We start from the raw sequence: 15428 nt of genomic DNA, 5'->3' as shown, positions 1-15428 counted from the left end.
TCTTGAGCAAACAAAGAAATGGAGAGAGAAGAAAGAGGAAGGGTGAGAGAGAGAAAAGCAGAGGGGGTTGAGTTCAAGACAGCTTCCCTGCTCAGCAAGAGCTGCCTTTGAAAATCCCTTTAACAAAAAGAAACGGGGCAAAGTAAATGTCTGTCCAGGAAGTCCAAACTCTGGAGCATTTTTGCCGATTATTGTTCGAGGTGACATTGCATGAGAGCTCTTTTGGCTGGGCTGCTTCCATCAGTCCAATCCCGAGGTAAAGGGACCACCCATTAGCCTTGCCTGAAGAAATGCCCATTGAGTCTATTCACAGACCTGCCTGTCTCTCGGGGCTTGTTTCTGGCCAGGGATTGTGGCTGGGGAGTGGGGGGTGGGGAGAGGAAGGGTTCCTGAAAGCGGAGATCTGGGGAATGAAGTCTGGTTGCCGTGGGCTGCCGAACGGACTCTCCTGCTGCGGGAGAGCAGGGCTTTGATTCGCCACTCTGCTCCACGTCCGTGTCGCAGAACAATCGACAGCTAAAACCCCAGGGACCAGGCTCGGTGAGAGGAAAGGTTAGCAGTAGGGTGGGCGCATGTTGTGCTTGGTGGTGACAGTGACATTGACAATGATGGGGGGGGGGGACAATGTGGCAGCAAGCAGCTGTGTGGGAGGTGACAGAGGGGTGAGGAGAGAGGTTGAGTCTCGAGGGGCTCTGCTAACGGCCTTCCTGGACTGCAGTGTTGGAGTGAAAGGGGCAGGCTCCATTTGTGGCCAGCCTTCACTTCAGTTAACAACTGGGTAAGCGCAGAAAGTGTGTATTGCAATTTGCGTTTGTTGGCTTTGATATCATGTGTGTGAGTGCAGGAATGTTTTTTTTAATGCAAAACATGTAGTTGTGCATGTCCACTCCTTGGATATTAGTCAGTTAGAGGGTAATGTTTGTGTCTGTCATATAAGTGCTGTGGGGTTGAAGGGCAGCCTTGGCAGAGCCCTCACGGCTCCAGCAGATGGGATCGGGCCCACCTGAATTCAGCCTCACGTGTCTGCTTCATATTACTGCTCCCAGCATCTGACAATGTGGCTCACATTATGGTACGCTGCACAGCACTGCGGTGAGATCGGAAATTGATTCAGATAGTGTGCATTGAAGGGAATGACCTAATTACTTGGCAATTCATCAGTTGCAGCAAACTCCCCGAGAGCGACTCACAAATAGACCCCCCCGAATATACATTTTATTGGGTGTCCTAAAGAATTGAATTTCCGTTGACAGATTAGAGAGCTTTGTGAGGTTTCCTTCCCTTCAATAGCTGGCATGGGGCCGAATTACCTTCTCGGTTTGTGTTACAACTAATTTGGGCCGAACCGTCTGACAATCTGAACTCACTTTGGTGATCAATGCGGCACCAGCAACAGGTTCCATGGTAGGAAAGCAATTTGCAGCATATTAAGTCATGTAGTGGTATGAATTTCCACCTGCAACTACTGTCCTGTTACAGAAACTCTTGAAGGCAGAACATATAGCTTTGAAAATCTTACAGAAAGAATTCAATAGAGCATCCTTATTTTTCTATAGATTTCACTATGCGGGTCGAGATACTTGATTGTGCTTTGTGTATTCCACCATAAGGTGCACAATAAACATGCAGGTAACGTTAATGTTTCCAGTACTATTATTGTAGCGAACAGCTGTTTAAATGCCCTATGGTAGAAAGAAACGTTTCAAAGGATGTGGACAGAATGTGGACAAAAAGGGGTGACTGACATTTTATCAGGATTAACCAACAAGAAGGAACAAACTCCTGCAGACGGTGCTAACGTTTACCAAGAGATTAGACACATAGTCAGAGACCTTAGGTACACAGACATATCTACACATGCACACAGTCTGTACACTACACTCATAGAATACAGGCATGATAACATTCTCATACAGTAGGAATACAACACAGCTAGGTTGCAGGAGAAAAGATGCTGCACAGCGGCAACTCAAGAGATTTGAGCATGACTTGAATGAAGTGCAAGGTCAGCAACTGCATGTGAAACAAGGTTTTGTGTGGCACCGTTAACGCTACTTGCCAACGCAGCAGAAATACCTTGCTTTCAAATTGCCCGTCTCATCCCAGAAGAGACTAACAACACAGAACACCTCCCTTCTCCTTGAGCTTGATGGGGCCCAGGGAAGGAGCCCCCAGAATGCTTATAACTCCCCCCACCATTCACCGACACTCTGGTTCATATTTTTGTGGAGGTCCATTGACTTTCTCCTTTTCAGTCTCCCTTTAATCCCTGCGTCTGTGTCCTCAGTGGCTCTCTACAGAGGGGCTATTATTCAGGGCCTTATTACTGCGCCCCTCGCGGCTTATCTCCTTCCTGGTGACAGTCTTTTCAAGCCTCTCCCTAATGACCTGGGGAAGCTCACATGCTCAACTTCCCAGGGCTGCGGGGCCCCGCTGATGTCAGAGGGGGTGGCCCCCACGCAGGGTCTCCTGGTCCTGCCAAAGAAAAAGAGAGAGGCACGGAAAGGTCCTGCCACTGCAACCCAAGCATCACACATTCACAGTTGCCATGCTTCTGCTGCCTCCTTCTCCTCGCACAGGTGACAACGCCAAGCCCAGCGTGCAGGAGGACTCCTCCAAGAGACCGGTGCTCAGAGGAACTCGGCCCATTCCGATGAATTAGAAGCTCGGCTCCTCAAGAGGTGTTGTCAGGGTCTATATGGTACCTTTGTGATATAGTTTGATAGAATGAAATCTGAGCTTGTTGTGCTCCATCAGGGCGATGTCACAAACGTTTTTCAGGTGTAAAGCATGACAACTTTAAGTCAAGTGAAAGTGACGCAGTTTCATTAGTTAAAAGATCCAAACCTCATGTTGATATTCCAAAGTGGTTTGCTGGCACACACTGTAATACATTCTGTATTCTTAAGCCTTGATTAGAAGTCTGCTATAGCCAACCATTCATCTTTGTCAAGACAAGTGAGGGATAGAATGGCATTTGAGTTAATGCTTTTCATTCTACGTACATGGAATTTCTTGTCCCAGTAAATCAAAAGAATGGATCCCCAGACGGGGACCTCCGGTTCTATTCAATCATACTAGATTGCCTCCGACTCCCCTCAACGTGTCCCAAATGTTGCATTACAACGTACAGCAAATATCATGCATCGAGGCCATTGAAGCACCATTGAAACTCCAGCTGTTTGCATCCCAGCTTGCTCATTCACATGCGATTTTTAAATCACATGAATACTATAGGAACCAGTGAGGAGGAATGAACTCTCTTTTAGGTGATTGTCAGTGGACACGGTGTCCTACTCGTGCACCTTCTAATTATCATCCCCATCTCCCTGCTTAACCCTGTGGTGTCTTTGGAGAGGTTGGAAAAGGACATGGCTGTCCATTATACTTTCATCACAGATGGGACCCCCAGGATACAATAAGCGGACTACAATTTGGTCATCAGAACATGCCCGCTAATGTCTGCTGTATATACAGAGATCACGGAAAATGTGACACAGGTGTCTTCCTGCCTCCTCACATGGCATCCAGGCTGAGGCCACTGGGGAAACAACAGTTTTTAGTGATTGTGTCTCTGAATCATAAACTACTTAAGACTTTGAGAAAACATGTTGAGTTGGTCCAATAAGAAAGTAATGACTTTAGGGAGGCTGTTCACGGCACAAAAGCTGGAGACATGCCGGGCAAGCCCTGGAGGAGGTAAATGTTCTGCTATGCCTGCACTCGCCTCCCTTTTCTCTTCCTTCCTCCATCCACATCTGGTCCATTTTTACAGCTGTGAAAAATTCAGAAAAGTTCTATGATTGTGGTATTCCGGCGTTTTTTCTTTGGGCTTGTTTTCAACATCTATGACCGTTTACAGTCTGACTTCCTGGTTCAATTTTGACCTCCCGTACTTACCACAGATATATGCACACACATCTTTTCCGTTGCAATAAGGGATTATTACCGCCTTTTTTTTGGGGCACCAACCCTCAGTCTCATCTCCAAATAAAGTGGTGCACATGTTCTTAGTAATGTTTGTTTTTTTACAACCCGTCTGACTTCTCGGGTTTCTTACCCCAACTTCAATGCGGCAATGTTGCCTTGTTCCTACATATCAGTTACTTTGGTGAATGCAACACGGTCATAACCCGTGGAAATGATGTAAATCAGACCTATGATGCAATAGATAAGTCATTATCCCCAAAAATGCCCACCTTGCAACTAATTATCTTTCCATGCACTGAAAGGTTCCTGTCAGCAGAACTTGTGGCATCTGCAAAGCCTCTTGGAGCAGAGCCACTGATGCCCTTTAACCCTTTGCTTTGTGTTGTCATTAATGCTTCTAGCTACGCCCCCCCCCCCCCCCCCCCCCCCCCGCCTCAATCAACAAGGTCACTGAGGGGACAGAAGAATGTGCAGGTAAAACACAGCAAATTAACCGAGATCTGTTCAGTGAAAGAACAGGCTCAAACCAACCACACACCCCAAAACTTCAACAAAGCACATCTGCAAAAGAAGGATTATGTTCAAAGTGCTAAACAGGCCATCAAATGTGGTGGGAAGCCATTATTAACTGCTGGTGGTATTGTGGTCTTGTACAAAAATGTGTCTTTTCCCAAGAGTGTCCCATTCTAAAATGCTTCAGCTCTGTGAATCAGAGATTGCATTAATGAAATGCACCAAGTACAAAGTCAGTGACTTATTTTCAGCAGTGTCATAAATACACTGCTGTACGATATAAAATTGTTTTACAAAGAAAATGTCCAAAGCAGCAATCGGTTTTATTTCAGACTAAATGTTATTCTGTATCGTTCTTCAGCTTTCTACTTAATCTTAGTGCTAAGAAAACATCCTCAGCATGTTGTTTCTGTAAACAGGCTGGTTATAAATGAAAGATAGATACAGTATTGTGTGGTCTTAATTCTGACAAGTCACCACAACATCCTGAGATCAGACAAACAGTTGTTCTGTCCCTTGGGACGGACTTAACTCCTTGTGGATCGTGACAACTCAGTTGAGCTAGCAAAGACCCAGGGACTGTGTTCCTGCACGGTAACAACTGGCATCAAAGGAAGAGGGGGAAAGGGGGCTATGATAATAATGGAAAGTGTTTTGACATCCAGGTTTAAGTAATTGTTGGATTTAGATAAGAGGGGAATTCCATCCGATGTGAGGCAAAACAAACAAAACAGAAGATTGCAAATGATTCTACCAACAGCAGAAGTCCCACTGTAGCCTCGGGGCGAGTGCAGTACACTCACATTACATCATGGATGTAATCACACATGGAACAATGGAAAAATGCATGTTGGTACAGTACTGTAGAGCCTTGAAGCCTTCTTGCTGGGTCAGCATCAGGGCAGAGGGAATTTACTGCACATGAGAAAAGCATATCACTGCAGTTTGTTACATGTATTTGATTAAATTAAGAACTTTGAACCTAAAGCAAATTGTAAAAAATGTAAGTAAACTAATGTATTGTAAGTGAATGAATACGAAGCTGTGAAATGCCCCTTTTCTGACACCAAAACCAACTGTGACTCAACTTGTTCCACATCCTCTGTGTCAGCGTCTTCTCTAATTAGAAACGTCACAACAAAATGTAACATGTAATCATTGCCTGGAAGGCACTTGTCTTTGTTTTCCAGATGCAAGTGGAGACAAATACAAATTCTATTAAAGTAAACTCTGGGTTTGAACAAGCAGAATCACAGACTGCATTACATGCAACAGCAAAGAAACAAATACCGCGGATTACTCTCCAAGCTGTTGATACAAGATTGTCCGCATTGTGTTTGGCTTTGCATTTAATCTACTGACCAGTTTGCCAGTACTGTCTCTCAATGAGCAGTGTCCAGAGGGAGAGCGCTCTCCTCTCAGACCAGCCTGGACAACTAGTGCAGTGATTGTTGAAAACGTGACTGTTCAGAACTGGCTGAATGCTGTAATCAATGGCCGAGGCCCCGCCCCCACTGTTTATTCAAAGTGTACTAATATTGAACTTGTCGCGTGTCAGAATTGCACCAAATGTCATAAATTGGTTTGCCGAGATATGTGAAGGACATACAGATTGACAGAGAATTCATTTTTTTATGCAAAACCAATGGAAGTAGTGCGTCCTATTAACAGAAATAGGAATCGAGGTCAAGGTACTTTATGGGTGTGCAGCGTTTCTAAATCCCATGCTCAAGACCAAATACAGATCAATAAGAGCTCACTCCTTCCACTTCATCTTTTTCTATCCAGCATTATGTTCTGTCCTTTTCCGCTTATGATGTCCGATTCTAGTTCAGCTTTTCCCAGTCGCTAATCTATTCTACTTCTATTCTTTCTAGATCAACACGATCTTCCAGTCTGGTGCAGAGGGCGACAAAGTGCACTTCCTGCCCTTTGACCTGGTGCTTACCGTCTTAAAGGACATGAGAGGTAATGACACCTCTTCAGACATCACAAGAAATCACTGCTCTGTTACCCACAGACATTATTCCTCACATACCAAGCAGCCCTCAAGCTATTCCCCTTTACCCTACCTACAGAAACATGGTGTACACAAATGTGCTAATGCCCACCTTCCATCACAATTAAAATATATGACCCACAAAACCCCGGTGAGTGTCTCTCTCACTCTTTTGGAATCTGTCTCAAACACCTCAATTTGTCTTCCTTATCCCCGAGGACATGTGTGGTGGTTATGTGTTTATGGCGAGTATATAGCTTTACAACTGCCAGTGAGCATTACCAGGTTTAGTGATGCACATCAATCACTTTGCAAAATGTTTGGTGAGAGCCTGTTGCTGCATCCTGATGTAGCTGGAGATTGTTGTGAGATATATTTGCCACAACAGCATTAGATGCTTTGTCTTAATTGACTGCTCGCTAAACCCCTTTTGTTGAACAGCAATTGTCCAAATGTAGCTCTGGAACCGTAGCTTGGCGCGACATGGCTGCCGTGCTTTGGACTTCATCACATGTTGAAGTGATGTGCATAGGGCTATAGTAAGAGCAACACTCTGCAACTAAAGAGTCTGGAGGGTGGTTTCTTTGTCCCGGTTGACCAGCAGATATACTTGAAATGTGACATGATGCATTGACTGTGTAGTATTGCTTCACTGTGGGGGAGCAGGGCCTGCATAGTTGCCAAAGTATGAGTTAGTCTTTATATTTTGAAGCTTTATAAGCATTAACTTAAGCATTACTGACTACAAGGGCTAACTAGCTCTACACCGCAATACATGAACCATGCTACTCCTTTATTAATGCCTTTTAAACTAATCCTCAACTGGTGAGGATGCTGTTTTTCTGGGATGTAAGGAGGCGAGAGGAGGGGCTTACAGAACGGTCAATTGTCCTGGTGGTCCAGCAGGTCTACTTGAAACATAAAGAGAGTTATCTTGAGCCCGATCTGACTCTCCCTCCCTCCCTCCCTCCCTCCTCTTCTAGCTGTAATAAACGCAGAGGAAAGTAGGTGACCAGTGCACTAAAGAGAGCAAAGAGTGTTATTCAGCCTGCTCCAGACTTGGCGGCATGCGTCCCCGATAGCATCTGTACTCTATCAATGACAGACAGGGTGTGGCATGGCAGATTCAAGAGTTTGGGTGTGTGTACATTTGTGTGTATATCTTGATGGATGTGTGGGGCAGACGGTGGTGGGATGTAGGGGGGGGGGCTGCTGGACAAACATTCAACAAGATCAGTCAGGAATGGAAATGGAAATGGAATGGCCATAACATTAGTTCACCTATACTTTGGAGTTTTTGTGAATTGGGCCAGTTTTGCCGTCTAATGTCTGCAAATAACTGCACAACCTCATACGTTAACACTGCTTTAGAGAGTCACATGAGCTAAAAAGCACGAGTGCCTGACCCGTAGATGTAAACAAAGCGTAGAGAAGCTTGCATCACGACACACACAAGATGAGCGACTTCATTCTCTGCTCAGGTAGACATCACTCCGCGGTCTTTAAAAATAACTCGTTGCAGTTTACATCCATGTATGTCCAAAATATCCTCTTTTCATCACTTAATTATTTTATTTCGTCTTCAGCCATCACACTGACCTTGACCATTTGAAGAAATCTCCAACCTGTGTATTGTTACAATCATTTGCAGATCAGTCTACTCTGGGCAGGAGTTGCTTCTCACCCAGCGACTCTCATCATGATAATCCCAGGCCTGTAATCTGCAGGACTCGGTTTCCCAACAGTGCCACAGTCTGTACTTGCAGCTCCGTCCGTGGACTCTGACAGACTGACACTCGTCTTCAGCAAACACTTCTGCCTCGGCTTTTGATCTACTCTTCAATTACACCATGTAGCAATCATCTCCACATCCCAAACATGGTGATTGAAGTTAAAAGGATTCACACTCATAATTTACCAACACACTCGGCTATGTTAGGCAGCCACATTTCAGAAAGATGAGTTTTAAGGGAGTTTACAACTTTGTCATTTTTGATCCTTTAATCTATAATTGTAGATATTTACTTTTCCGGTTAATTTCCATGCCCTCCAGAAGTACCTGCACTCGGCTACATATTGTGAGCCGTGCAGAGCTAGACAACACTGTGTGTTTTGGTTTATGATGACACCCTCAGATTTACAGCTAAGTGCTCGGAAATGGGGCCCCTGTTCTGAACATCCACAAGCCCTCTTTTATGTGACAGCTTTTTCCAAAGGTGCAAAAAGGTGAAGCATGAAATCTATTGAAAAAGTCAGACCTCTTCTTGAGAGAAACACTAGAGGGTTTAACGTGCAGAAATACATGCAACACATGACAGGATCAGAAACTTTGTAGGTATTGAGTGAGGATTACGAAATGTCTGCTCCTGCCATTGATGCCCATGTTCAACTTTAAAGGAAACAATCAATTTTTCTACGACACAGGTATCATTTGTTGGTTAACACTTCTTTGTGTCCCCGGGACATTACTCCACTTATTTGTTGAGATAGGATACAGGGATTACGCTCAAAACAGGACAACCAAATTATCTTTCTTTTGACACGCCTGTCCTTTGCATCTTTAAGGATCACATAATCCATTGTGATCTGTTCAGTTAGCTATTGGCTGTTCAGGCAATCCTCACCAGCTCACAGAGTCTGAATATTTCATTTGAGTGCATCATAATCACCAGATATATTTAATTTATTTATTCATAAGATATATCACTGGTAAAAACATAACATGATCCGGACCAATGGAAAAAGAAGTGCAGGATGCAACTTAATGGAAACCAGTTCTAAAGGTTCAAGTGTGTTGGCCCTGTGGGTCAAAACACAAAATTTCACAAAACAACATTTCAAAGTGCGAAGACTGTAAATTCAAAGAGTGCAAATATCCAAATCAGCAAAACGTGTTTTTTTTTTAGATGTCATTGTGTTTTGACCCTCAGGCCACTGCACTTAAGTGAAGGTATTGAGGTCATGTGATGACATTCACTGAAGAGGCCTGAAGAAGATACATTCAAAAGCTCTGAAAACCGACAGCAAGTGAATCTTAAATTCAGAATATTCTAAACGTTGTACTGCTCGTGCTGTTTCGATAAAAAAAAGAAAAGAATAGACTCCTCATGTACTCCTCGTGATGGGAGGCTGCATCAACAAAAGAGCCATTTGTTTCCATACCTCACACACACATAACCATCCTGTCCACCATTGTTGTGCCATTTAATCCACAGACTAAGTCTGTGCTCAATCCTCCATATCATCCACAGCCCCCTTTATTCTTATTTACAGTCCATGAAACATTGCCACCAACAGTTTTCACGATGGATAAAGGATAATTCCTTGGGATTAGGATGATTCAGCGTTTTAATAGTGCTTTACAAGGACTTGTCGGGCGTTAACCCCAAGTGTAATCAATGGACATGACAAAACGGCTTTAGTTTTGGAGATTTGGAGGGATGAATCGCATGATAAACACTCACAATCTTCAGTGTAATGAATGGAAACTTGTGCTTCTGAGGAGTGATTATGAGATTTATGATTTGAGCACAAAGAGAACACAATCGTGGGCCGCTGAGGAGCTGTGACTTGGGTACTAATATTTTCTTTTGTACATCCGTTATTTATTACGGATAATGGATTAACCAAGTTTTAACAGAGAATGTTATTCAAAGAAAGCACACAGGGTGGGCCTAATGCCATGACCACCAACTGATTTAACTATTAAGAATAAAACCTACAAATATTCTAGTCATTTCTATATGCATGTGCTGTTACCAACTGGCCAGGACTCCACATTAAACGGATATTTCTGGGTTATTTCCAAGTGAATCATTAAAAAGTATTCTATGCTGTATTTGTGCGACATATTATTCCAACTACCAAAGAGCAAACATGCGAAACTTACCAAGAACGTTACACTGTTTGTCAATGTGTCAACCCCTTTATTCCCCTTCTTTACCCTTTCATTGGCGTAGCCCTTAACCTCATCCATCAACGTGTCGTAACAGGTTTTCAAGAAAAAGTGAGGAACAAATAAGGTGGAGCATTGTTTTATAGCTTGAAGAATAAACCACCTGTGGCGGTCTTTTGTCATTTGTGAGCTGAGAATATTCTCAAGACCTCAAAGCTGAGGTCTAGACCTGCTTTGAAGTCTCAGAGGAGCTCATTGTGAGAAATGGCAACAACCACTCCAATCCGCCTTGGGTTATTTATCCAACTAAAGACTGGTATTTTCAAGAGTATTACAGCATGACAATACAAGGGAAAAACCAAGAAAAGAGAGATCAGAAAACCTTCAACAGATTAGGAATTTGTAAACCATTAAAAAAAAGACATCTTTTGTATGGAGAGGCTCCAGCAGATTAGTGGGCCAGCCCACCTGGGGTTGAAACCCTCTTGACATCTTTAAACATCTCAAAGGAAGTTCCTCTCCAGTGTTTTGGCATTTCTCATGGAAACTTGCATGGCACAAGTAAGAATGAAAAGGGGGAGAAACCAACTCAGATGTCAGTGACTTGACCCTTGACTCCTCGCTGGCCGTGGGCAGCCCATCAGCATCTTCCATTGCCGAAGAGCAAACCTCTGAAAATCATTTTCCCTCCCAGAATCAAAAGATAATTAACTTACGAGCCTGTTTGTTTTCCTCCACTCATCTGTGTATGGAGGTTAGCTGGTCGTTAATGTCAGGGGAACGTTAGCAATGGAAACACACGTGTTGCTGGTCTCTTTGTGGCTGTGAAGCTGTGGATTAGCACTGACGAGCGTTGGATTACAGGGTCGAGGCTCGGATGTCAAAGGGCCACGTTGGCTCCTTTCACCTCCGCCCTCAGTGGAGCAAAGCATCGGTGGCAGGGGTTACCTACCATCAATGATTTGCTTCAAGAAGATTGGAAGGCCTCTTCAGCATTCAGGGTCACTATTGACCGGCAGCAGCCCCCCCCCCCCCCCACATTCCCATGAATTACGCCCCAGCTATATCTTGGCGAGCCCACACAAAAGGATCCCCCATAGAACTCTGGATCCTAACAATGGAGGTTGTAGGCTCAACGAGCACCACCGTGCAGATTAGAACAACAAACAGAAGGAAGTGTTTTACCTTCAGCAAGACGTTAGAAATCACCTTCGTTTAACAGGTTCACCAGAAAGAAATGGAGGTCAGGGCCACGGCATCAAACATCCACCATCAGATCCATTCATCTCAGCCCAGTGCTGGATTATTTTAATCATGAAACATGTCCACGGGTGAATGTGTCCTCGTACACAATGGCTTACGAGTCATCACAATTTTCTTATTTCATACACTTCCAAACTTGCATACGTTTTCACTAACAATGTAATAGGGTCTGGGTTCATGACACTCAGCAGCAGCATGGCCTTGAGGAACTTGCAGTCAGCACTGCATTAAAAGTGGAAATTGATTGCTGAAAGGCTTTAGTTGTTCATTTTGATTGACAGTGGTCTACATCGTACGTAGCTGCATGCTCATCGAGTGTAATATCTGGCTGTGGAACAGCTGTTTTTATCAGATCAAGACTTGTTCCATGTCTCTATCGAGACACGTTGGAGCAAATGTATGATTGTAATCCTATTTTCATCCCCTCTGTGTAAATAATTAACAAATGAACGATATCAAAATACAATAAATAGATCTAAACGTTTGTGTCCATGTGTCTTGCCGTGTTAAACTCAGGTGCTTGCGTGCGTGACTTTGCGGCGGAGATGCCAGGGGAGGCCCCCCCCCGGCTCGACTGGACAGATGATTTTGGGATTGTGGCCAGAGATTTTTTGAGGAAATATGAGAGGGCAACCTCCTGCAATCAGGCAGTGTCGGTGACCACTCAAGTGCGACGCAGCGGCGAGCTGCCACTCAAGATGCCGCCAGATCACTCCTTAGAAGTCGACTCCTGATGAGCTGTTGATGTGTGTGCGTGTGTGTGTGTGTGTGTGTGTGTGTGCGTGTGTGTGTGTGAGTTTCATAGGCCCAGGAGGGGAAAGACTGGACAAAGCAAACAGCGGCTACAAATATCTTCCTGGATGAGCAACAGTCTACCGTAGAGAAATGAGAACTTGCCGTGCTCAAGTTAGGACTTTTAAACACAACAAATTGGCTTTCATTTCTGAATTGAGACATATTGCCTCACATTACATGAACCCGACATTTGTACGCTCTGCACAAAATCACATTTGTCTTCTAAGAATGTTGCCATTTCTTTCTTGTTATGTGATTAATGTTTGATCCATATCCAGTTTCCTGCAACTCGAAGCATGTGTTGATGTTGATCATCACGACGGTCAATTATAAGAAGTTGCAAGTCACTACTGCCCTCTATGTGTTACATATGTAACTACAGTCTTCTCATTGGAACAAACCCAGCATGCTGAACATCCAAGTGTGGTAGGGCTCTTATTGCAGTGTAAACGCAGCTGTGAATGTTCTGATATCGTGATAAAGCCCATTCAAAACCAAAGCTAATAAACTGCTGTAGACTCCCAGGGGGTTTCCCTTTAAACAAAAACAAAAAAACACATTAAACTGACTCGACAGTGTTCGAATTTGGGAGAAGACTCCCAGTAGTGAACTCTCAATGTCCATCAGTGGCACAGTGCTAAAAGCCTTGTATGGACAGGCAGTGGGCACACATTAAGGCTCCTTCTATTGGACCCTGATGCTGTGCCCATACCCCCCGTTGCTCCTCTCTGTCTCCCCGAGCGGGTCCTCCCATTCATTTGGCTCATTTGAATTCCGACGTGGGAGACCTCTGATGAGCCGGGTGAACTGTTACACTACACGACGAGACTGCTGATTAATCACAGCGACTGTACACATTGCCTGCGCGCTGTTGACTTGTGGAGATAAATCGGCCGGGGTTTTTCATCGAATGAGTTGGACGCACCTGTCTGGAGCCGGTAATTAGTCAAAGCGGTCCCGTCGTGTAGTGTAACAGAGGGTGCTTTGCTCTGCCGTCTCGTTCTAGTTGTTTAAGCAGTTCATTACTTTGTAGTAAAGAGTAGACATTTATCAGATATCCTTTCCAAAAGCCTTGCAGAGAAATGTTGCCAGGCTGCAACATAAAAAAAAAGAACTGTATGATGTACCAGCATTTAAAAAAAGGGTTTAATATTACAAATATGTATTTCTTCGAATGTTATTTTCCATTTTCATACACATTTTCTTCTTCTTGTGTTTTGGAAATCGGATAAGATATGTCACATCTGGCAACCATCTTTGGATTACCTTCTTAGTTTCAACTTCTTAATTGTGTGCGAACTGAATATTTTGGGAACCAGATAAACAGTCTTTTTTGAGGATTTGGAGAATACCTTCAAAAACCGAGCTTTTAAAACACTGCCAGAAAAACAGACGTGTCATGGTATCAGACGAGAGGCACAAATCTGGCCTTGTGTGTCTCGTACCAGCTCTCATCTCGTCTGTCCTTGTTTACCCTGGAGGTTTCCTGGACATCACATGCTTCCTCTGATCACTTCCTCCACCTGCAGAGTTTCTCCCCGGTGATTTAAGCCGCTCTGGCACTTCTCCGGCCTCTGCTCTTATTCCCAAACCGTGCGGGGCTTCCCCTCGGATCCTCTCGCCCTCCTTCTTTCCTCCTCTCTCATAGTTATTGCGTGCCCTCTCTTCAGTTCGCTTTCCCTTTTCACACTTTTTATGTTTTTGCTCCTTCATCTCTCTCCTCCCTCCCTCCCTCCCTCCACATCAGCTCACTGCATCTCCCAGCTCACCACAGGAGAGCCCAGAGTTTGGCCTTGCTCCCCATCTCTGCGTGTGAACTGTGTGTGCGGTGTTGGGATCCTGCCACTGAGGTAAGAGGAGGCATGCAGGAGACGATTAGGCACTTCAAAGAATCTCCTGTGCACAGGTGTGAGGGCTATCCCACACCAGCAGATGCAATGGCACTAACACACACACACACACACACACACACAGAGCATTAATCTGAGCGCTCAGTGGCTTGTGGTGGCAGGTCCTTGTCAAACGTGAGGCTCCTTTGAATGTCACTCAGAGACCAGGCAATATCTTCACATCACAAATATCACACCCGACTGCTCACCCCCTCTGGCTTGTGTTTACATGCACAATGCACTCACACACTTTTTGTGAGGCGTTATTTTATGATTATGTGTTTGTTAAAAGCCTGTAAACATCAGGAACAAAGAAGACGCACACTCTTGGCTGCCACAGCTGCAGTAATTACGCTGTTCCACACAAAATAACGTAATTGCAGTTTGTTTACACATGTGGAGAAGTCTCCTTTTTATGTAAAGTCGGGCCATGTGCATGCATTGTCGGAAGATATAAAAAGTCCATTAGGGTGGAAAAGATGCAGCCTCTCTTAGTTTATGACTCACAAAATAATTACAAGAGAGCTTTTATTATGCAGCGCATCGTGCTTAGTGTCATCCACTTTGCCTCAAAGCAGAATAAACAGGCCTGTGTGCCATGTGACAGTGGACTCTGCTTAGATCATCACATTGTTTGTATGAGGGTAAACCGAAATGATGCTCAGCTGTGAAAAACCATATAAAAGTTGCTTGTCAGCTCTTAGTGACATTAAAAAGGCTTGTTTTTGCATGTGTGGGTGCTTTTTGTTGCACTAGCCATATGTTTTTGGTCAGTGTTTCCACTAACTTCGCACGGCTTTCCAAAAAAGCAATCGCACATATCAGTATTACTAAAATACGCCATCGGTTTTCAATTGCATTTTGAAATTCTGTTTCACTTCATGTGTAGCTTCACAACAATTCTTAGTTTTATTTCTCGTGTCGGCATGGTTTTAGTTTTCAGCTGTGATTTCACTCTAATAAAATGGATTCACATAGTTTGTAAATATGATATTATTCACACACACACAACTCATCACCCCACCCCCATGCAGCTACAGTCGGGCCCCTCGAGTCCACATGGAAATGATCACAACTCAAGAACCACCACGTAAATAGCAACGAGTACACCATGAACAGATCCCAGAATTGCTGCGACACATGA

General features: G+C 44.2%; 1 long non-coding RNA gene across 1 annotated transcript; it reads left to right on the top strand.

Moving 5' to 3' along the window:
• Positions 1-703: 703 nt before the first annotated feature.
• On the top strand, positions 704-12021 carry LOC306780210. The gene is made up of 3 exons (XR_013772140.1): positions 704-778; positions 6321-6411; positions 8094-12021. It is a non-coding gene; the product is annotated as an uncharacterized lncRNA (long non-coding RNA).
• The last annotated feature ends 3407 nt before the right edge of the window (positions 12022-15428 follow it).

The sequence above is a fragment of the Melanostigma gelatinosum genome (genome assembly GCF_949748355.1).
Source record: "Melanostigma gelatinosum genome assembly, chromosome: 1".
Lineage (NCBI taxonomy): Eukaryota > Metazoa > Chordata > Actinopteri > Perciformes > Zoarcidae > Melanostigma > Melanostigma gelatinosum.
The sequence above is the reverse complement of the archived record's forward strand: the minus strand, read 5'-3'. Positions and strand labels throughout refer to the sequence as shown.